The sequence below is a fragment of the Macrotis lagotis genome, chromosome 8, assembly GCF_037893015.1.
Source record: "Macrotis lagotis isolate mMagLag1 chromosome 8, bilby.v1.9.chrom.fasta, whole genome shotgun sequence".
NCBI lineage: Eukaryota > Metazoa > Chordata > Mammalia > Peramelemorphia > Peramelidae > Macrotis > Macrotis lagotis.
In genome coordinates, this window is record NC_133665.1 from 5,429,878 (window position 1) to 5,453,110 (window position 23,233).

General features: G+C 38.2%; 1 long non-coding RNA gene across 2 annotated transcripts in view; it reads left to right on the forward strand.

The window, feature by feature from the left end:
• The window catches only part of LOC141495225 (uncharacterized), a 115,608-nt gene that overhangs the window by 39,589 nt on the left and 52,786 nt on the right, over positions 1 to 23,233 (forward strand). For both annotated transcript variants that reach the window (XR_012470689.1, XR_012470690.1), the window contains exons 3-4: positions 9,155 to 9,187; positions 14,909 to 15,079. This is a non-coding gene — a long non-coding RNA (uncharacterized LOC141495225). The remainder of the gene's footprint in view (positions 1 to 9,154; positions 9,188 to 14,908; positions 15,080 to 23,233) is intronic.

Consider the following 23,233-nt stretch of genomic DNA (forward strand, 5'->3'; position numbering starts at 1 on the left):
AACTCAGATCCTTCTGACTCCAGAGCTAGTGCTCTATCCACTGTGCCACCTGACTCCTTAGCAGTTTCAATGATCCTTCCCCCATGTCTATAATGTTCTCCCTTCTCATCTCAACTTTGTGACTTCTCTGGTTTTCCTTCAAGATCTAGCTGAAATTCCACATTTTAAAGAAGCCTTCACTGGTCCTCCATAATGCCAGAATCTTCCCTCTAAGATTTCAATCTGTATTATGTATTTTCAAAGTTATTTGCATATTTATTTCTCTATTCCATTAGATTATAAATTATTTGAGGTCAGGGATTGTTTTCATCTTTTTTTGGTATCCCAAGAGTTTTGCATAGAGCCTGGCAAATAGTAAATACTTAAAAGATTTGTAGACTTGAGAAGGAAGCTCATAAGTCATCTAGTGCAAAGCCTTAATTTCACAAATAAAGAAACTGAGATTCGTGAACATTAAGTAGCTTGCCCAAGGTCAAATAGGGGGTTCATGGTAAAGACAGAATTGGAATTCAGGTCTTCTGACTCCCACAGTATGCTAGTACTTTTTTTTATTATGCATTATAGATTCCTTTCTCTATTTTTGTGGCTACCCCATTGATATGCTGACAATAATCCTTTGGAACATTTTTCATTCATTGCCTGTCCCTATTACTGAGACTGACTGTTTTGACTGATACTGACTGTTTTAGCTAAAAAGGCATATGCATTTGGGGCAGGGGGTAACAAGAAAGGAAGATGCAAGGGCCCTTTTAGATCTCAACACTGCAGAAAGGGCATATATATATATATATATATATATATATATATATATGCAGCATTCCTCACTCTGAAAGCAACAAGGTGAGCTCTGAAAAGAGAAGGCAGCTGAGACTTGTCTCAAATGCTATCCAGAGAAAGGGCATGGCCTCGAGAAGTCCTGGCCTTCATTTCCTAAACTAAGTTTCATATCTGCCACATAATTAAGCTTCAGATAATGTTTGCAATCTCTCAATGTATTCCACCATATGTCAGGGTGACTGATGGTCTTGTCAAAGCCCAGACACCCATCATCACTGTGCTATAAGTACTCTAACCTTCTTTAATGCACCATCACTAAGGACAAACCAAGGGCAAGGATTTGTCAAACATTCTCCCCTTCCTCCCTCTCCCTTTCCTGGTCTCCCTCTCTCTCCTCTTGTCCTCTTGCCGCTCTAAAAATCATATGCAAGCTAAACCTCAGACAGTTGCTCATCACCATAAGTAAAACTATTCTTAGGTTACAAGCTGCCAGAATTTCAAGCAAATGCATGTAAATATTTCACTACTGACAGCAGGAGTTATTAAGAGAAACCTTGTGCATTTTCTAGAGGGATTTTAAGAGACATTTATTCATTGGGCATGTCTGGGGGCTTAAGAAGTTTAGGAATTGGATATCACCTGTAAATAGGATGCTTATTTTCTTTTTAAACTTGTATTTTTAAAAATTGTCTCATTCACCATTCTTACATCTGATGGCAAGAATCAGTTCTCCAAGTGGGATGGGGAGGCGTGCAATGGGGGTAGAGACCAGTTTACTTTTCAGAAGCACAAATCAAAACTGGTCCATGAACAGCTGCCCCACTAAATTCAATGGACCCTTAAATGGGGCTCATGTTTCATGGGTCAATCCCTGTGCTGGGGTAACATTGACTCTATAAATTAATTAAGTCTATTATTTGAAGAATCTTACAAGGAAGGAACATCCATGTTCCATCTAATGAAAAACCACTTTCCTAGGCTGTGTCTATACTAGGCAAAATTAAAGTGGCAAAGTAATCAGTTTAAACTCACAGTCATGTACTTAAGTGAGTGAAAGATATCCAAGAGCCTCATCTCTTCAGTCAAAAGAGCTGACCCCATATTTTTGGTGATGTTTATGTTGCAGGGTTTTTTTTAGCTATATTGTAAGCTTTTTGAGGGTAGATGGTTTCTCCCCACCACCACCACCACCACTACTCCCCAGGGCAGAGATTGTTTTTATCTTTCTTTGCAACCCAAGGGTTTTGCACAGTGTTAGCACATAGTAACTATTTTAAATACTTGTTGACTTGAGGAGGGACTTCAGACGTCATGTGGTTACCTTAATTTCACAGATATGAAAATCAATGCCCATGAACATTTGAAGATTTTCCCAAGGTCAGAGGGCATTTCATGATAATGAAAAGATTTGAATCCAAGTCCTTTGATTCTTCTCCATAATCAGGTTTTATAAAAATACCATATCTTGGTCCAAGTTATCTTTTTGTGTCCTCCCAACAATGTGCTATTAATTATCCTTTGCTAGGGTAGTGGGGGTTGAAGTGTGGATTACCATTCATTGCCCTATCACAACCACTGAGATTGACCATTTTGGTTAAATAGACATGTGCATCTATAGAATGGGTAACAAAAAAGGACAATGCAAGAAAAATTTTAAAACCCAATACAGTACTGTATATCTCAGTTGCCTAGCCTAGATCCTACATCATAGTAGGTGCCTAATAAAGTAGTTGATTAATTACATAGGCTAATTTCCAATCTATAATTTTTAGTTTTAAGAAATTAAAAGGTTCAGAGAAGTTAATCTATTTTTCCATGGCCCCAGCCCATCTTGACTCCAAAGTCCAGCACTTGGCAAATTAAACTGTACAGTCCAAGATTAATAAAGCTCAAAATAGAAAAATAGCATTTCTAGTTTCCTTTAACAGCTTACAAAGTTGTTACGCCAGTCCTGAAAGAAGGGCAGTGAACATATTATTTTCATTCATTTTTGGATTAGACTTCTTATTACAAATAAACTTATATTAAGAAAAAACTCTCAGTGAGTTAACTCCCCCAAGACTGGCACTTGCTCTGTAACTTGTAACTTTATAACTTTTCTCATGTAATCTAACCAGTATATATCAGAGTTGAAATCTGAAACCAGATTTCCTGATTCTGAACCCTACTGGCTATCCATGTACCAAGAAAGTATTATATAGAACCTATTGTTTTGGGGTTTTTTTGGGGGGGGGGGCAATAGGGGTTAAGTGACTTTCCCAGGATCACATAGTAAGTATCTGAGTCTGGATTTGAATTCAGCTCATCCTTATTCCAGCTGACTCCATATTATATAGAATTTAAAAGCACAACCTCATCTATATAGGTGAAGAAACAAAAGTTAAGTGAGTTGTTTTAAGATCACAAAACTAGGTGACACAGTGGATAAAGCACTGGTCCTGGAGTCAGGAGGACCTGAGGTCAAATTTGATCTCAGTCACATAATATTTACTTAGCTGTATGACCTTGGGCAAGTAATTTAACTCTACTGCCTTGCAACCCTCCGCCCCAAAGATCACAAAACAAGTAAATATCAGACCTAGATCTTGAACCCAGATTTCATTACTACAAATTCAGAACTCTTTCCATTTTGCCATGTTGCTATATAGATGCAAAATCTGGATCTGTGAATGCTTTACTTTGCAAATTATCAGTAACTCTAGACAAAGTGGAACTTTTAAATATTTAATGAAATGATTGTTAAGAAATCACTAAAATGCTTTCATGTAGTAAAGTGTCTGCATGGGGGCTGTACTTGAAACAATTGTTTTAGGACCATGTTGAATCTTCTGACAGGTGAGGGATTTCCTGCTCAGCAGAATAGTCATTTGTTTACCTAGAGACAAATCCAAACTGCCACAGTCTAAGTGTTTGAGGGCACTGCTTCTGGAATTCGATGTATTATTCACTAACTCAGCCCAGTAGGACACTTGTAGCAATGTCACAGAGATATCTACAATGAATTCCAGAGAGAAAGGGAAGGGAGACAAAAAGAAAGAGGAGAAAGAAAGAGAAAGAAAATGATTCTTGTAATATACAGAGATGTTTTAAAGTAGATACAGAAGATAGTTACTCTGAACAGATTTTTCAAGGACTCCAATTATTCTTGTCACTTCCCTAGACCAGTGGTTCTCAGAGTTTCTAAGAGAAGACACCTGCCCTTTGTTTCCACTAAGCACAGCATAGAATGTAAGACACTTACATGTACAATTATTTATGAATGTCTCTGGTATATTGTATGGAGTTTACTTTCACAACTGTATACATATATGAGTCTTCTGACTTTCCTGTAGTCAGTCCATGACTCTTGAGAAAGCATAATATTGTGCCAGGAGGAAAAAAGATTGGTCCAGATCTATACAGTACTACCCTTGAGATCCATGTCATGAGACTGCCACATAAAAGATGAAATCTGGTTTGTTTGGGTTTTATCATCTCTAAGACAAAAACTTTCTACACAAATCTAGAGAAGATCTTTCTTAAATTGTATCCTTCTCTCTAGCAAAGAAAATTAGAATGAGATTCCAGTAGACATAGAAAATTGGGAAAACAATAAAAAACAGTGTGAGATTCAATTACTACAAATGGAAAATAGAATGTATAGGCTGATTCTAGAATCATAGCTGCTAAGAACTAGAAGAGATTTTAAACATTATTTAGTTGAATTTAATAATTTGGAAATTAATAATTGAATTGAATTGAATTAGTTGAATTTAATAAGGAAACTGAGGCCCTGAGAGGGGGTTTATGTTTTTTTAAACTTTTTTATTTTTGCAAGGCAATGTGGTTAAGTGACTTGCTCAAGGTCATATAGCTAGGTAAATATTAAGTGTCTGAGGCCGGATTTGAACTCAGGTCCTTCTGATTCCAGGTTGGCATTCTATCCATTGAGCCAATTATTGATAGTATGACTATTTCTTTTTTTGTAGTTCATTATACTTTACTCTTTAATTTTTACATGAGCACATAGCTACTTAAGTCAGAAGGTATGGTGGGGGAAAATCAGTCATATCAGTTGTTTGAAATCATAGGCAAAGTAATTGGTTGATGAATTTTTTCATATTTTGATCTGTATCCCACTTTCAACATCCTGAGATGAGAAAATTGAGAATGTGGGTTAGAAAGATGTATTCAGCAGAATAAGTCAATCCAGAGTTTATCTTTATTATTACATTTTGCCTTGGTTTGCTACTGAGGTAATTCCAATCTGACCTATTTTTAAAAGTTATCAGTGCTAAATATAAAAATGGGAAATGTATAAGAAATAGGCATTGGCATAAAGTCATCATTTCCCAAGGAAATTTAACCTATGTAAATTAAACCTCAAAATAATGGGATCAAAAATGTCTAGGAAGTGCCTTAGAAATGAGTATTATTATGAATTGCCTTAACTAGAGATAAGGCAACTCATGATACAAACTCATGTGCAAAACAGGCAAATGTGGAACAGGATAGTAGAAGACCATGGGTGCTATTGCGTAGTAGAGGGTGAAAAAAAGTGAGAATGATTTATTTCTAAGTAGTCTTAACACTTAAGATGTAATACTACATTTTCCAAAAATGCTTTGTTAACTAGAGAATTCCACTGATTCGAAATGAGTTCTGAATGTTCAAACCAGAAGAAAATGCAAAGAACTCAATGTGATGTTTCTAGATTATTCTAACTATTCACATAAGAAAAACCAAGTGGATGAAGAGTAGTTGTAGGACAGCTAACATATAACCTTTAGAAGTGGTTCTGGATACTTGTATCTTGAGCATCACTTGAAGATGTACAACAAGTTAGATTAGCTCCAGAACATAATGGGAGGAAGACAGTAAGATTGCTTTAGTAAAATTACTTTTATTGAAACTAAACTTTTCCCTGATAAGGCATACCTATAAATCATGGAAACTCACATACCTCTGAAGAATTAAGGTTCTTTATCACCCAGAACAGAAGAGCACATGGTATGGCAGATGAATTGTAGTATCAAAGAAGAATCATGTTAAAGAAGTAGCAATAAAGAATATTATTAAAAAGTATATATGACTGTGGGGTGGCTAAGTGGCACAGTGGATAAAGCACTGGCCCTGGAGTCGGGAGTACTTGGGTTCAAATGCGATCTCAGACACTTAATTACCTAGCTGTGTGGCCTTGGGCAGGCCACTTAACCCCATCTGCCTTGCAAAAACCTTAAAAAAAAATTATATGATGTTCACTCAAGATAAAGAGATCTAGATGAAGATTACCGGAACACTGGGTAGATCTCCATTGAGGATATTTAAAATGTCATGGACAAAGTCACTCATAATGCACAATTATTTGAAATGTCTGTTGCTGAGATCACAGATTCAATAAAACCTTAAGATCTTATAAGTGATTACTATGACTTGGGAGTATAAAGTTTATTGTTTTTTTCTGCTCCTCCTCCTCTTCCACCCAGATTTTATCAAGTCTCATTTTTTTTCATCCATAGGATCATAGATTTAGGTCTAGAAGGGACCTCCACAGTCAGTGAATCCAACATTCTCCTTTTATACATGAAAAATCTGAAACCCAATGAAACTGAGCCTTGCACCAATTCTGAGACATAGATACTACCCTTGCTATAATCCTTTATGGATGATGTTATAAAACTTTATGGATGAAGAAACATATAGAGTGATTTTTCTCAAGTTTACACAGAAAATTGGTGGCATGACTTAGCCCAAAATCCAGATCTCCTAATTCCTTGAACAGTATTCTGTCTACTCTATTCCAAACTCCCCTCTCATCAAGGTCATCAACATTCTTGCTCAATAAAGGTGGGTTCTCATCCAGTGTGATTCCAATCTAGCCTGGAAGGTTGGTTTCAGGCATAATGTGAGTAAGCTCCACTCACAGGTGAATTCCTGGAGGAACTCAAAAGGAAAGGCGAGGAACTCTAAAGGCGAGGGACAGGCCATTGAAATTCATTAAATATTTGAAAGTTTCCAGAGACCTCTCTTCCCTCTCTCCACACTCAGTGCTTAGGTGGGTGAGCCACAGGTCATCATTAATGGAGTTTCTGGGCTGAGTTCAGTAAGATGTTTGACCTCTCGTTTAAGAAACTGATGATGTGTGAAAGCCGCCCTGTCAGGGAAGAAAGATCGCTCATGCCATTTTAGGGGCTAATGATTCTGGTGACCTAATGTCCTCATGCAGCTGCTCTCATTACTGTAGCTTAACAGGGACATTATAAGCTCCCAGGACTGATTTGATAACATGAGAAAGCCATACAATTCTAAGAGCTAACAGGACCCAAGATCTAAATCTCTTCTTGTTGGGTTCATGATCCCTGGTTGATATTTGTCTGGGCTGGGTAGAAAATATGGCTTCATTTGTCCTTGTTAGCCTAGGTCCTAAGACACTAAGAAGTAGGTGATGGGAGGAGGACCAGGAAAAAAAAAGTCATGAGGGACCATGACTGTATATTTAGGGATGAAAGAAGAGGGGAACAATGTTGTTTCCTAGCTTTTCAGGATTTCTGGGAGAAGTTAGGGTAGCATAGGTATGTATGTAGATAGATAAATAGATAGATGGATGGATGGATGATGGGTAGGTAGATATTAGACAGACAGATAGCTGGATAGATAAATAGATAGAACATTTATCAACTTCTTACTATGTGCAAAATATTGGAATATCTGACAATTTCAGATTTCAGTTAGGTGAGACAGATAGCTGGATAGATAAATAGATAGAACATTTATCAACTTCTTACTATGTGCAAAATATTGGAATATCTGACAATTTCAGATTTCAGTTAGGTGGTAGAAAGTCAATCTCTAAAATCTCTTTCAAGGCTAAGATTCTATCATTTTTGTCTTCTCTATACCAAAGATTTACTTATAGGACTTTCAATGTTCCTCTTATTGTTGCCTAGACATTCTACAGGATAGGTTTTCATCTTTTAAAAACTTCTGGACAGGGGTGGCTAGGTGGCACAGTGAATAGAGCACCGACCCTGGAGTCAGGAGTACCTGAGTTCAAATCCGGCCTCAGACACTTATTAATTACCTAGCTGTGTGGCCTTGGGCAAGCCACTTAGCCCCATTTGCCTTGCAAAAAGCTAAAAAAAAAACTGCTGGACACAGATAAATAAACCTACTCACTTCTAAAGAAACCTTTCCAGAGTTAGCATCTGTGACCAGCAAAAAATTGTGGGGGGTGGGAACAGAGGAGCTGCTGCCTAAATAGTCATCATTGTATTATTTTAAAGTAATATAGATTAGCAACTAGACAGCTAGGTGGCATAGTGAATAAGTATCCCAGGCCTGAAGTCAAGGATACTTTTTTTCATTCACATCTGACCTCAGACACTTACTATCTGTGTGACCTTGGGCAAGTCACCAAACCCTGATTGCCTCACATCCAGGGCCATCTCCAATGGGATTCTTATCTGGCCACTGGATCCAGATGACTGGAGGAGAAAATGAGGCTGGTGACTTAGCAAAGCAGCCCCCTCACTCAAATCCTTTTCATGTGCTTGTCATGACGTCACCTCCCTAATGCCATGGTCTTCTTCAAGAATGAAGGACAAACACCACTGATCTTGGACATGTGCTAGCTGTGTGACCCTGGGCAAGTCACTTAAGCTTGCTTGCTTCAGTTCCCTCATCTATAAAATGAGCTGGAAAAAGAAGTGGCAAAGTACTCCATTATCGTTACCAAAAAAACCTCCAACAAAACACCAAATGGGGTTATGAAGAGTCAGACGTGACTGAAAATTTACTGAACAACAAAAGATTAGCAACTGGGATTTGGAAGTGGCCATGGCCTTTCTTTATACAGATACACACACACACACACACACACACACACACACACACACACACACACACACGGTTTTTTGCTGTTCTGTCTTCGACTACATAGAGCCCCAGAGAATGTATGTGCTCTCACAAATATATATTACCTAGAGCTTCTCCTTTAAAGAGGAAAACAAATTCCCTAGAAACTTTCCTTGGTTTTAAAATGTTCATTTACTTCTTATCAATGATTGAGTGCTGTACACAGTCCTCCCCTTATTCTGGTGGGATTGCAAGGCTGTGTGGGAAATATTAATTATCTGATGCACCTGATAAATAGGATAGGGAAACAAATTTTAGAGCTGGACTGATGGAAGAAAAAGCTTATGTGTCCGTGTGTGTGTGTGTGTGTGTGTGTGTGTGTGTGTGTGTGTGTGTGTATTGCTGGTATGGCAGGGCATGCATCTTTACACATTGTCCCCTTAAGTCATAACATAAACTATTGATGTCAGTTCCTTTAAAAGGCAATTAATCCAATTACTAGCTTGTTGGATCAATACTAATGCAGCCTTCCTATAACTTGCAGGTTTTGACAAGCCAAGCTGCTAGCAAATTCGAGGTAGGAAATTTTCTCTCTTTTTTTTCCTGGTTATTTGTGGGGAGGTAAGATGTGTTTTGTAATGGTTTTCCTTTTCTCTTTTGGTGAAATGGAGCTCTGGGTTGATGGCCTTGTTAAGTGTGATCTGTTTGCAGTTTGGAGAGTATTTTATCAGGTGGTTGGTCTCAAGTGCTGGATGTTTGACTGCTGAGGATACTTAGTGCTATTCCAAAATGGCTAAGAAGGGCAAGGTAAAAAGTATTAGATGGTTCTGAAAAATGCATTCATGTTGAAATTCCCTTTGGCAATATTGCAAAATTTCCCTAACAAAAATATACCCTTTTCTCTTCTGCTGTTGTAACTTGTTTGTTTTTTTTTATATAGATCAGAGTCCTTGCTTTGGTTTTATATTCCAATCTGTCTCCTTACTGTCCTGCATAATTCTCCCCCACTCACTTGAAAACTCCATGAGAACATGGTCTGATGCTGAGAGCATCAACAGCTGGAATGGGAACTTGGTCAGAGGTCACTAAGGGTACATACTGTCAATATAAGGCAGACTCGCTAGCTCACTGTGTGGTATGATTTAAAGGTTGCCAGGAAAACATCCCCTCCCTCCCCTTCCAAATAAAATTCTCTCCCATCTCTGAATCTGATGTGGCTTTTATTACTTACTTCCCTTTGCTTTCTTACAAAGCAGAAAGAATTCTATTATCACTGCTTCATCTCCAGCATACTCTGGTTTATTGGCTACCTCCCTATAAGAGGAAGGTGATGGCATTCAGAGTTCAGTCCCATACTCTGCTGCCAGTGTTCTGCTCTCTGTATTTCTCACTAAGGACTACAGAAATAAGGTTTTTCAGTTTGTCTGTATCATCACGGTGCCAGGAAAACAAACGCAAGGCTGTGGGTATCTTGACAGCTCCTTGCCTAGAGACCTTTCTTCTGTGTTGTCACCTAGAGGTACAGGCAATGCTGACAGATGGTGCTGTGGGACACCTAATCCATTGAGGGGATCACAGCAAAATCTGACCTCCCACCTCCCTCAAGGGTTTGGGAAATGTATGACTAGCTCAGTTCTTTGCATCCTGGAAGAGCACATTTCTCAAGAAAAGCTCTGCTGGTACTGGGATACCTACTAAGACCTGTTCAAGATATTCTTGCAAGAGTAGTCTATAAATTACATTGATGGGAAAATGGTTCCTTTCTTTGATGTTAGTAGCCTGGTGATGGTACCTTATGCATAGGTGAAAGAAGTAGTTTCCCATTTAGCAGAGCAGACTCTCTTCTCTCCCAAATTATTTCCCTTGTCCAGGTGTCACAATCCCTGATATTCTACTGTGATATATTTATAACTTTGACTTCAGCATTACCCAATCCTGCTTCCTTGTTTCAGAAAATAAATTCCTGAACCTAAGGAAGAAACACCTTTCTTAGATGATATGTTTGGATAATTGTTCTGAATTGCCTTTCCTTTCTTTTTTATTCTGTTTTAAAAACTTGGGGATAGGGAGATAAAGAGAATATATCTAAAAATTAGAGTGATATAAAAACAAAAATGTCAGGAAAATTAAGAATTTAAAACATAAAAAGTAAATGCTTTTTGGAGGAATAAAAAAATTGTTACTTACTTTAGTATAAAAGTGTGTATGTGTGTTTGTGTGTGTGTGTCTGTGTGTATTTATTGCACAGGCAAACTGAAACAAAGAATCAAATGAAGTTTTCTGATGAGTTTGACCAGTAGGGACACCCAATCTGAAGACTGTCAGCAAGAAAAGTCACACAAGCAAGCATGAGTTTTTATTTTGGTCTTAATTAACTGGATAATTGCCTTCAAATCTTCTCACTTTTTGTAAGTAAGCTTCATTGCCACAGAGTGTTCTCAGTAACCACTATTATCCATGTCAGTGACTGTGATAGGACACATACATGATCATATCATTGGTTCTGTCTAGCACTTTAAAATGTGACATTTATTGGTTAAAACACACTCAGCTCCTTACTCCAGATAGGTCTGTGTTACTCAGTTAATTGTTCACCAAGAAGTCAAATTTTAAAATTATTTCTGACATGATCATCTCTCTATTTCATTGTCTGTGATATTTTTTCTCCGGGTATAAAGTACATCCATCACAGATAGAGTGACAGGTCTTTAAAGGACATTGAAAATTAGCTTGAGCACTACTCCATACTGTAAAATGTCACCTCCCATTAAACCTCACAACTTGCTAGCCCCACAGAAATCTCCAATCCTGCTCTGACATGGTAGAAATGAATAGGGGAATGAGAGGTGGCTATTTATAGACTTAGGAGATCTCTAGAGTTTCAATCTTCTATGATGTCCACCATGTTATGTGGCACAGAGACTAGTTGGCATTGGACTAAGAATCAGAAAGACCTTAGCTGAAAAAACATGCTTCCATTTGTGTGACTTCGGACAAAATCACTTAATCCCCCAGAGCCTTGATTTTCTCATCTGTAAAATGAGAATTATTACAAGTATAATATCTCCCTCATGAGACTGTTATGAAGCTCAAATAAGTCCATAATGTCTAAAAATGCCTTGCTATAGTGGGGACAGCTTGGGTATCAAGGGACCTGGGTTCAAATTCTCTCTTTTACACTTATCATTTGTGTGATCTTAAACAAATCATTCAACACCCTGGGCCTCAGTTTTCTCTTATAGAAATTGAGATGTTAAGACTCAATGACTTGAGGTCCCTTCTAGATCTAGACCCATGATCCTATATTCTAGGTTTAAATCCCACTTCTGATGTTTACTACCTGTATGACCATATGAGATGACTGGATTAGTTAGCTTTCTGAGGTCCCTTTTTGCTCTAAACCTCTAATACTATGTTAGTTAACATTGTTATTTTTATTATTATTATTCTCTAGACACACACAAAATTGTTCAGAGCAGGATGATACAACATGATAATTCAGCATCTCTATGCCAGATTTATCCATTCTTCTCTCCTGGGCTATTTTATTGGAAATAAAAAGGTATTCAGGGAGTTGGAAGAAACTGGAATCTCAGCAGGAGAGAGAAAAGAAATTTAGCAAATGGGAAAAGGAAGGGAAGAAAAGTGGAGAAAAAGAGATCAACAAAAGCAGAAAAAAACAAGAAAGGACAGAGAGAGAGCATGAGAGAGAAAGATGGTGAGAGACAGAGGGAGTCAAACAGATGGAGAAAGAGAGTCAGATAGTAAGGGAGGGAAAGGAGAGAGAGAGAAAGAGAGACAGAGAGAGAGACAGTTGGAGATACAGAGAGATCTGAATATGACTATTGGGTGCCCAGACACACACTAGGAACCTCACATATCAAAGTGACCTACAAATGAGTTGTTTATGATCTACCTAGAGAAAAGAATCTTACCAGCCTCCTGTCCAGATGCAACTGACTTTTGCAAACTCTGTTGTCTTTGCTTGGGACGATTATGCCTGAGATAAAAAATAATTGCTGCAGCTGGAGAAATTTTTATGCTACTGAAGGGAGGTAACCTTTTATTAATTGAATTTCTAATGGAAATTCATCAAAGCAAGAGATCACCATTATTTAATGGGGGATCCATATTCACAGTACACCCCATTATGTAAATAATAATTTGACACCACTAAATGCATTCTCTCAGCATAGGCTGACTTTCTTATTAAGTGCAGATAACTTAAGGCAAATCTTGAGTTTTTTGTGACATGTACCTATACTGAGGGTTGGACATGGGCTAAAGGGAGCATAAAGAAAAGGTGTGGATTTGAAATTAATCAGAACATATGCTTTTATTTTATTTCTGTTTTTAATGCTCCTCAATGACTATAGAAACACTATTTGCTAAATATGGTCTTGATAAACATGACAGCAAGCTATTTTTTTTTTGCCAATAAAATTTTTCATGACACACACTCTCCCCAAACCACACACAATTTTAATAAGATAGCACATGGAGTTTTTGAAAATATTAAACCTTGCAGAAGGAAGAGGTTTATCTCCTGACCAAATTCGGCCCGGCAATGTTTATGACAGCTGAAGAATTTATCTTAAATTCCCTCTGCTAGCAGCAAACCACATGGTCTTTTTTTCCCCTAGCTGCCTGCTAGAACCAAACTAAGATGTCACATACATAATATAACAGATAAATGGCCCAATTTCCATGTCCACATGATGAATGGAATGCAAGTTCAGCACACACATATTTGCACATTAATTGGCACTGCATGATTCTATTCTGTTCTGTGAAGTCGCTACTGTATGTCCTGTAGACTATTTCCCCTTCAGAATCATTAAGCCTGTTTTATCACACAAACGCATGCACATTTTTTTCCTATTTATCTTCTCACAGCTTGCCCTGCTGAGAGAGAACAGAGTTACCTGGACACTGTGGTTGGATTGAAAATTCATACACTTGGTTCTTCCCTTTACCCACTTTGGGCCCCCCCCCAATCCCTCCATCACATTAACATGAAGATGTGAGAAAGAGTCCCGAGGATGCTGAAATGACAAGAAAACAAAGAGGTTGCAACTAGGGATGTTTGAAGGAGCAATTCTTTTGTTAGCATTCAACTTCTCACCTCACCTTAATGATTTCCTGTTGATAGTTTAATGGAAAATAGAAACCTGGTGGAGGGCCACAATTTTGACAAATTGGTGCACTTGTAATTCATGAGCAAATAACTGAGCTGAGATTGATTAATATTACATCTCTACAATCTCTCACAATTGTAACATCAGAGACGGAAGCAGCAAAGTCCAAAGGTCTTTGGGAGAAAAAGGCAAAACTGCAAAAATAAAAAGGCCAGGCCCTGCTCTGCCACACCCTTAAGAAGGAAAACATGCTAGGTGAAGAGAAATTTGATTCCAAAGGAGTTGAGCCTTATACTAGGGGAACTACTATATTGACTCTGGTCTTCCTGGGACAGTGCATTTATTCCTACTTGCTTAAAATTGAATAGGTAGTCTCTTAATCTAGACACCACTTAAAACTATTCAAAAATCAAAGAATCAACAAAATTTTGAAACAAGGCTTTATAGAAAGACAGATATCAAGTTACTTCTGGCTTGGGCTAAGTGATATGGAGGAAATGGATACCGTAGATATTGTGAATTTGAGGAAAACATCTCCACAGAAAAAAATCTTCCCTAGTTTACAAATAAAATTTTCCTCCTTTCAATTTGAATACTCACTTTTTGTCCCTCAGTCTTGCATGGGAATGAATGGGATCTCCATGGAACCCAGCTTGGAAACCTCCCATAAAAACAAGACAGAGAGAGATGGGAATCCATCAGAAAATTCTAATGAGATATTTGTTGCTCAAATCCTCATTCTGATGAACCTAGAAATAGTAGATCTTTGTTCATTTAACTTGGATAAAACCCAAAACAGACTACAATGATACTGAGCTTAGAGTCAGGAAAACCTAGGGTCAAATGATACCTTTGGCCTTGGCTACCTAGGTATTTGTACATGAATCTTTTAATTTCTCTGTATGTTAGATAGCTTCCTAGAATCTATCTACTAAGTCAAATAATGATTAGTGAAGGGAAATACTAAACTAGGAATTCCCCATGTTTCTGTTAAGTCAGAGCTAATAGCTTTAACCACTCTTCACCTTTAGATTGGGTTCAATTTGGCTTTTAGAAAATAGGTTGCAAGAGTAGTTTCAGATAGACCATCAAAGCTTAGAATGCCTATTTTTTTTTATTTTGTTTCTTTTTCTTTATCCTTTCTTACACGTTTACTTAAGGATATGTCTTGCTTCTCCTTGGGACTGTTTCACTGGTGGAGTTCCTAAATTATCTGAACTTAAGGAAGAACCTCACAGTTTTGGATAAATTCCTAAAGAATGTCATTTGAACTTAAAGAAGTACTTCAGAGTCTTTCCTTTGGAGCTATGGGCTCATATCAATTGAGTTTGGTAAGCATTTAATTCAAGTCTTAGTCTTATTTGTATTGTCCAGGGACCTAGACATTTAGTAATACTCATGAGAGATTAAACAAATGGGGTCTTATGGAATGGAGATCCGTTTTGGAACCAAGGGCGAGTATTGGTTTTGCTACCCAGTGAGATCCAAGGGTCTTGAAAATAATAATAATGATAATGATAATAATGGTGATGATGATGATGAAGATATTGATAATAATAATAATAGTTGTCCTTCATTTCTATTGTGATCACACTGACCAAATTAATGGTGGCATGATTTACACTATTATTTTTATTATAATGAGGGTTATGTTGGGCAAGGCAATCTCACTTGCCTTTTCCAGAACCAGTCTACCCTATGACCTGATTTGATAGGAAACAGGACTATTGGTGATAGTGCAAATGCTGCAGGAGTCTCTTGGACTATGAATTGGTTTATCTTCCTCCTATATCACTGAGACACCTTGGTGCACCATAAATGCTGGGCAAGCACCAGCCTGTAATTTCTGATGATAGAATGTGACCCAGTATATCCATACCTGTCTCTCAATGGACTAATTGCCAGTATGGCCTTTCCTCTCAGAAATGACTACCGCATCCAAGGAAGGCAGCAAGTACATAAAAGTCTTGAAAATAGGAGTGATCAAAACTAAGACTCATTCAATCCTTAGGATCATAGATCATATTGCCAGAAAAATCAAGAGATCATCTACCATCACGCCATCTTGGAGTAGGAAGCCTAGGATCATTAGATTTTAGGGAAAGAAAGAAATATACGTCATCTAGTCCAGAACCCTCATTCAATAAAAGAGGTTATTAAGGCCTTGAGAATTGAAGAGATTTATTCAGGTGGCAAATAGCATGATTATACCCATATCATAGATTATATGGCTGAGACTCTGAGAAGTGAACAGATGCCAAACAAGACTTTTTTCAGTATCTTATGGGAGACCAAAAACATATTACATTCATTCATAAATAAAGTAGAGGCTCATACTAACCTAAGGTCACACAGCTAGGAAATGGTGGAAGAAAAAACTAGAACCCAAGTCCCAAGATTGTTAAAACAAATACAATTTCCATTCCATCTCTATTACTTCCAAAGCAGAATACTTTGACAGCATTTTTGATTCAAGAAAATTAACTATAATTGGAAAAGATTGTTTCTTTTCCTCCCTCCCTCCCTTCCCTCCCCTTCCCTCTTTTCTTCCCCCTTCTCTCCTCTTCTTTCCCCTTCCCTTTTCCTTCTTTCCTCCCCTCCCCTCCCCTCCCCTCCCCTCCCCTCCCCTCCCCTCTCCTCCCCTCCCCTCCCCTCCCCTCTCCTCTCCTCTCCTCTCCTCTCCTCTCCTCTCCTCTCCTCTCCTCTCCTCTCCTCTCCTCTCCTCTCCTCTCCTCTCCTCTCCTCTCCTCTCCTCTCCTCTCCTCTCCTCTCCTCTCCTCTCCTCTTCTCTTCTCTTCTCTTCTCTTCTCTCTCTCTCTCTCTCTCTCTCTCTCTCTCTCTCTGAATAAAGAAGTCTTGTCATGCCTGTTTTTTTACAAGTTTCCACTATCTCAGTAGCCCTGACATAACAATATGTTGCAGACTATGCTGTTGGTAGGCAAAAAGTGAAAACTAACATAGCTAATAGAATGTCATGGAGGTAAAGACTCTTTCCAGGAAGGGGCATGTTCTCTCTGAGACAGAAGTTGGATTTCATGTGATGATACCATTTGGACCCCCACCTAAATCTATATCTGTGAAACATCATAGAACATCCCCAGTAAATACTGTCCTGCACCTCCCCTCTCCTCTCCACTGAAGAGGGGAAAGACATTAATGGTCTTTGCTGCATCTATGTTCATCTCTTTCTCTCTGTGTGTTTTAAGTTTTTATTCATGTTCCCCTTCGATCATGAAATCAGTTCCCACACCATAAATTATTTCCTACAGTTTTGACATCATTTATTTCCATAGCATTATACATTCCAACCTTCTGACTATTTAAGATCAAAAGATTTGCTCCCAGGCTCATATTTCACTCCAGTGCTCAGACTTTATGAACCAAATTAGACTGAGCAATAGCAGTCCTAGCCTGGCATTGTCTCTAATGGGGCAGAACTCCAAGGTTTCCTGGAGATGTTGGACAGCACTGAGCCACTAGATACCAAACAAGACTGACACTGGAACTTAAGGGCAGATTAAGTCCCCCAGAAGTACTGGATATCCATTCTCAGTCTAAGACTACTTAAATAAGATATCCCAGAATCCCAACAAACAGTTGGAAACAATGCTGGGGTAGGAGCATAGGAGAACAGAAATATTACTTCAGTAAAAATAAACTAGAAATCTAAAGGATTTTTCTTATAATCCCAAACAGCTGCTAAATGCATAGCAGCCTAGATTTAGAGTTAGAAGAGACCTCAATGTTTTTCTAGTCTAACTCCTTCATTTATAATTAAGGAAAGTAAGACCCAGGGTTGTTACTTGACTTGGCTAAGGTCATAATAGAAATAATAAAGAAAGGATTTGAACCCAGATTCTCCAGTTTTGTAATACTAAACTTGGCATTATGTCAGTGTATTTTGCAATGCTTCTTTTTAATGGCCTTATTTAAATCTTTAGCTAATAATAATACTGATGATGATGATAATCTTTATTTTTTTAATACTTTATATTTTGAAGAACTTTTCTTATTTGAAAATTTTCTTGTTGAAAAAAGCAATCACTGTAAAGGACAATGCAGAGATAGGAGACTTGAATTCTGAACCTGGCCCAATGGCACACTAGTTGAGGAAACAAAAGGGAATTAGCCTTGGTTTCTCTGTTCTCTTCTAGTCCTAGCATTCTAGGATATGATGCTGTTCTATGATTCTCACAACTTTGAAAGGTCAACCCCATTTTTCAAAAGAGATGTGAAAAATGCAATGTCAATGACTTGCTGGAAGAGAAAGAAACTGAGATTTGAATCCAAAACTTTGGATTCCAAGTCTCATGCTTTTTCTTCTACCTACTCCATGTATCAAAAGTTTAACAATTTGGGGGAACTAGGAAGCAGGGAAGGAGAACCATTCAACAGGTCTAAGGAGGTGAAATAGAAAGAAATTGAGGAGGTAAGGGATTATGCCAGTATAAACTTATAGCAGAGAGGTACAGGAATATAGTGATGAGGGGATGAGGAGATGAAGGTACAAGTAGATTTAAACAAAAATTAAACATGATAGTTATGGACACTGTTTTGCTCCAACTTTTCCCTTGATTCCACCAAAACTCATTCCCTTTTACTATTTTCATATCTCTCCCCTATCCTAGCTTGGTGAGAGTTAGTATGCTATACTATGATAGGCAATCATAGAGAACCTGTATTCAAATGTAGACTACATTCTACTAAGTGGCACAATAGATAGAACACTACACTTGAATCAGAAAGACCTGAGTTCATAATTTACTAGTTTTGTGACTCTGGCCAAGTTACTTTATTTCTGTTTATCTCAATATCTTCATCTGAAAAATGGAGATGATAATAATAGTACCTACCTCCCAAGAGATGTTAGGAGAATCTAATGAGAAAACAAATATAAAGCATTTTGCAAACTTTAAAGTGCTATATGAATACTAGCTATTATTATTATTATAGGATATTAGAATGGTAATAATAACACATATTCTGCTTATCTGCTCAAGGTGGGGGGGGCAGGGTAAATTTTTTGCAGCCCTCAAAGTATATAAATGTGAGCTAGTCTTGTTCTCATCTCACTCCCCCCCATTCTATTCCATGTCATTCTTCCCCTCATCCTTCCCACAGCTGTGAAGGAAATAGGCAAATCATTTCACCTTTCTCACAGTTTCAGTTTCCTCATCAATAAAGTGAGGATTTAAAAAGATACAACTAAACACTGCCTGATCTACCTCACAGAGCTGGTGTGAAGCTCAAATGAGATAAAAGATGTGGAGAGACTTTGAAAAGCACTCATTTTTATTCTCCCAATCCCCTGATATCCTACTTCCTTGTTACACCCTTCTTCACCTCATTCCCCACTCATCAATCCTTTTCTCCACTCTGGCCCTCTGATAAATGCCCATTCCTAGCATTTAATTTGAAAGAAAAAGAAAGAAAGTAGAGGAACTAGGGGAAAATACCATAAAATTCCTTTGTTGGAAAATTCCAAGGAGCTCTAAACACTAATCTCCTGAGAGGTCATTGAAACAGAGGACTGGACAGGATCTTGGGGGTCATTTATCCAACTTCCTCATTTTAGATCTAAGGTAACTGAGAACCAATTAAGTGATTTCACAAAGGTTATATAATTGGTAAGATATTTTCTTTTTTGTTTTTTTAATTTTTTCTTATTTATTTTTTCACATTACTACAATAGTCTTGTTGTAAAAGGAAATATAATCCTTCTCCCCTAAAGATAATGAAACCTCAAGAAAAATAAAGTGAGAGAAAAAAATGTATTTCAGTCTGTATTCAAATATCATTAGTTCTTTTAGATGGATTGCATTCTTTATGTTAAATCCATCAGAGAATTTGCTTCAATATTTTTTCCCACACTTGCTATTGCTAGCTGTATTTCCCTCCATCCTATTCCTTCCCATTCTCATTTATTCTATTCTCTCTCTCTCCTTTCACTCTGTTCCTCCTCAAAAGTGTATTGTATCTGACTCCCATGATCTTCCCTCTCTGCTATCACCTATACCTTCCTCCCCTCCCCTCCCCTCCATTCTCTTTCTCCCATCCTTTTTCCTCTCCTTTTTTCTGTAGGGGGAAAAAACTGTTAATAAATGCCCCGCCGAATGTGTATGTTATTTCCTCTCTGAGCCACTTCCAGTGAGAATGAAGGTCCCTCATTTGCCCTCACCTCCCCCCCCCCATTCCACTTCATTGCAAAAGTTTTTTCTTGCCTCTTTTATATGAAATATCTTAGTACATTCTACCTCTCCTTCCCCTTTCTCCTAGTACATTCCTTTCATGTTCATTAACTACTGTGCCTTGGCAATATATGCTCCTTCTAATTGCCCTAATAAATGAGAAGGTTTATATTATTTATCAGTATCATCTTCCCATGCAGGAATACATGAAGTTAAACATCATTAAATCCCTCATAATTTGCCCTTCCTGTCCACTCTCTTTATATTTCACCTGACTCCTGTACTTAGAGACCAAACCTTCTGTTCAGCTCTGCTCATTTCAATAGCAAAGTTTAGAAGTCCCCTATTTCACTGAATGTCCATCTTTTTCCCCTTAAAGAGGATATTCATGTTTGCTAGATAGTTGGTTTTCTGTTATACTCCAAGCTCTTTTGCCTTCCAGAATACCATATTCCAAGCCCTCTGAATCCTTTATCTAGAAGCTGCTAAATCCTGTGTAGTCCTGACTGTAACTTCATGATATTTGAATTGTTTCTTTTGGGCTGCTTGAAATATTTTCTCTTTGACTTGGGAGTTCTAGAATATGTCCATAATATTCCTGGGAACTTTTGTTTTGGGATCTCTTTCAGGAGGCTATCAGTGGATTCCCTCAATTTCTATTTTACCCTCTGCTTCTAGGATTTCAGGACAGTTTTCCTGGAGAATTTCTTGAGAAATGAAGTCTAGGCTCTTTTCCTGGTCATGCCTTTCAGGTAGTCCAAAATTTTTAAATTATCTCTTCTGGATCTGTTTTCCAGGTCAATTGTTATTCTAATGAGATATTTCACATTTTCTTCTAGTTTTCATTCTTTTTAGTTTTTTTTCTTTTTTGTTTCTTGATTTCTCACAAAGTCATCAGCTTCCCTTAGCTCCATTCTACATTTGAAGGAATTATTTTCTGCAGAGAGCTTTTGTATCTCCTTTTCCATCTAGTCAATTCTGTTTTTTTAAGGCAATTCTTATTATTGACCTTTTGGGCTGCTTTTTCCATTGACTTAAACTGGTTTTAAAGATGTTATTTTCTTCATATTCTTGGTATCTCCTTCACCAAGCTACTGATTTGGTTTTCATATTTTTCCTTTATCACTCTCATTTTTCTTCCCAATTTTTTCTCTACCTCCCTTACTTGATTTTCAGAATCTTTTTGGAGTTATTCCATAGCCTGAGACCAATTCCTATTTATCATGGAGGTTTTGGATACAGAAGCTTTGACTTTGTCATCTTCAGAGTGTGTATTTTGATCCTCCATGGGACCAAAGTAATTTTCTATGGTCAGATTCATTTTCTTCCCTGATTTGCCCATTTCCTAAGCCTATGATTTAATTTTTAACTCTTTGTTAAGGTGGGGCTCTGCTCCCAGCACGGAGGATGTGCCTTCCCAAATTTTTAAGGGTTTTGTAGCTGTTTTGAGGGACAATACCCCTCCAGAGACCTCAATTCCTTCAAGGTCTTTTCAGAAGCTCTGACTGCTCTCCTGGTCTGTACTCTGGTCTGTGGATGACCACAGTGCTCTCCTCTGCCCTGGAACCATGAGGAGAGTCCCTACTCTGGGCTCCCAGACTGCAACCTGGATCTGAATACGGGCAAAGCAACTGAGTACTGACCCAAGGATAGCAGAGAGATCTCTGTAATCTCTCCCCTCCCCCTCATCATCCATAGGCTGAGCACTCTGGAAGTAGCTGCTGGGTGGTTCAGAAGGCCTACTTCAGGTTCCTGAGGCAGGGCTACCTGCTCTGCACTCTCTCTGGTGTGGCAGTGTTTTCCCACTGACCTTTCAAGTTGTCCTTGACAATCCCTGGGCTGAGAGATCTGGAAACTGCCCCACTGCCATGGACCCAGGCATCCTGTAGGCTGTTCTTGGATGACTGGAGTTGATTTGCTATGGTGGCTGGTAAGGCCTGTGCTGTGCTGAGGCCCTTTCCAATCCCAATGGACTAGACCCTTCCCATGGATCGTCCAAATTTTTTTCATTTGGTCTTTCTGTGGGTTCCACCACTCCGGAATTTGGTTTATTTAATTTAAAGGCATTTGGAGTGATTTGTGGGAAAGCTTCTGGAATTTCCTGCCTTCATTCTGTCATCTAGACTTTGCCCTCAGCTGGTAAGTTTTCAAAGCATGTTTAAAACTCAGGTGTTCCTGACCAAGAGCAATGCTTCTGAGCAAGCTAAGAGAAGATTCTTGAGAGTAGGAGTTAAGAGGAGAGGGTATTTATTAAGTGTTTATTATTTTCCAGGCACTATACTAAGCAGTGGGAATTCAAATTCAAGCAAAAAGAAAGGCAAAATCCCTGCCCTTATAGAACTTCTATTCTGATAGTTAAAAAAAAACACCTTCTTTCATTCTTTTATTAATATCATTAGCACCTACTGCACAGATGTTGCTTAATAAATACTTATTATTGATTGATTGATTGATTGATGGTATTAGACATGAGTCAGCCACAGTCTTTCCACACTAGATGGGAGCATGTGCCAGCTGCTAAGTCCCCCATGGATACCTGCTGTCTACTCTTATGTCCTTCACAGATGGTGATAATTGGCTGACATGCCAAAGAAACCATCCCACATACCATTTGGTGGGGGTTGGCAACCTGCACCCTAGAATTTGGTTTCATTGTCTCTTGCTTGAAATAAGCAGGCCATTGGCCAGGGTTTGAATATCTCTTTGTAAAACAGAGATTGCTGTTGGAATAGGCTTTGAACTAGATGCACTCAGCAAGTGTTTGCTGAAAGAGTGAACACAAAATACACGATGCACTGTCACAGTGTTACAATGCTACAGTTCCCATCTTTGGCATGGTTTGGCATTGAGCATCCCATTTTCCTCCATTTGAGGTTTTGTCTGCAGCTGCAGTGGGTTATATAACCAGAGATTCTCTTCCAACTTCCTTATCTCAAATGTTTGTGGTCTGTGTGCAGATACAAGTCAGTTGTTCTTCCTTCTCATAACCTGAATCTCTTGATTTCCCTTGAGAATGGTGGGTGACACAAAACTCAGTCCACTTCAATACAATTCAATTTAATAAATATTTATTAAGTACCTCCTTTGTGTGAGGTACTGTGCTAGATATTTGATCAAAAATGGAATATATTTAACATTCAAGGTATCCAAAGTCAAATTTTGCAGAGGATTCTGTTTTAAAATCAACCCCACCACCCCACCACATATGTATGCAATATACCCATCTTGTGTTACTGGTCTATGGTCCCTGTAGAATGATTTTTCTCTATGCTCTCTCCAGAAAACCCTTTCCTTCAT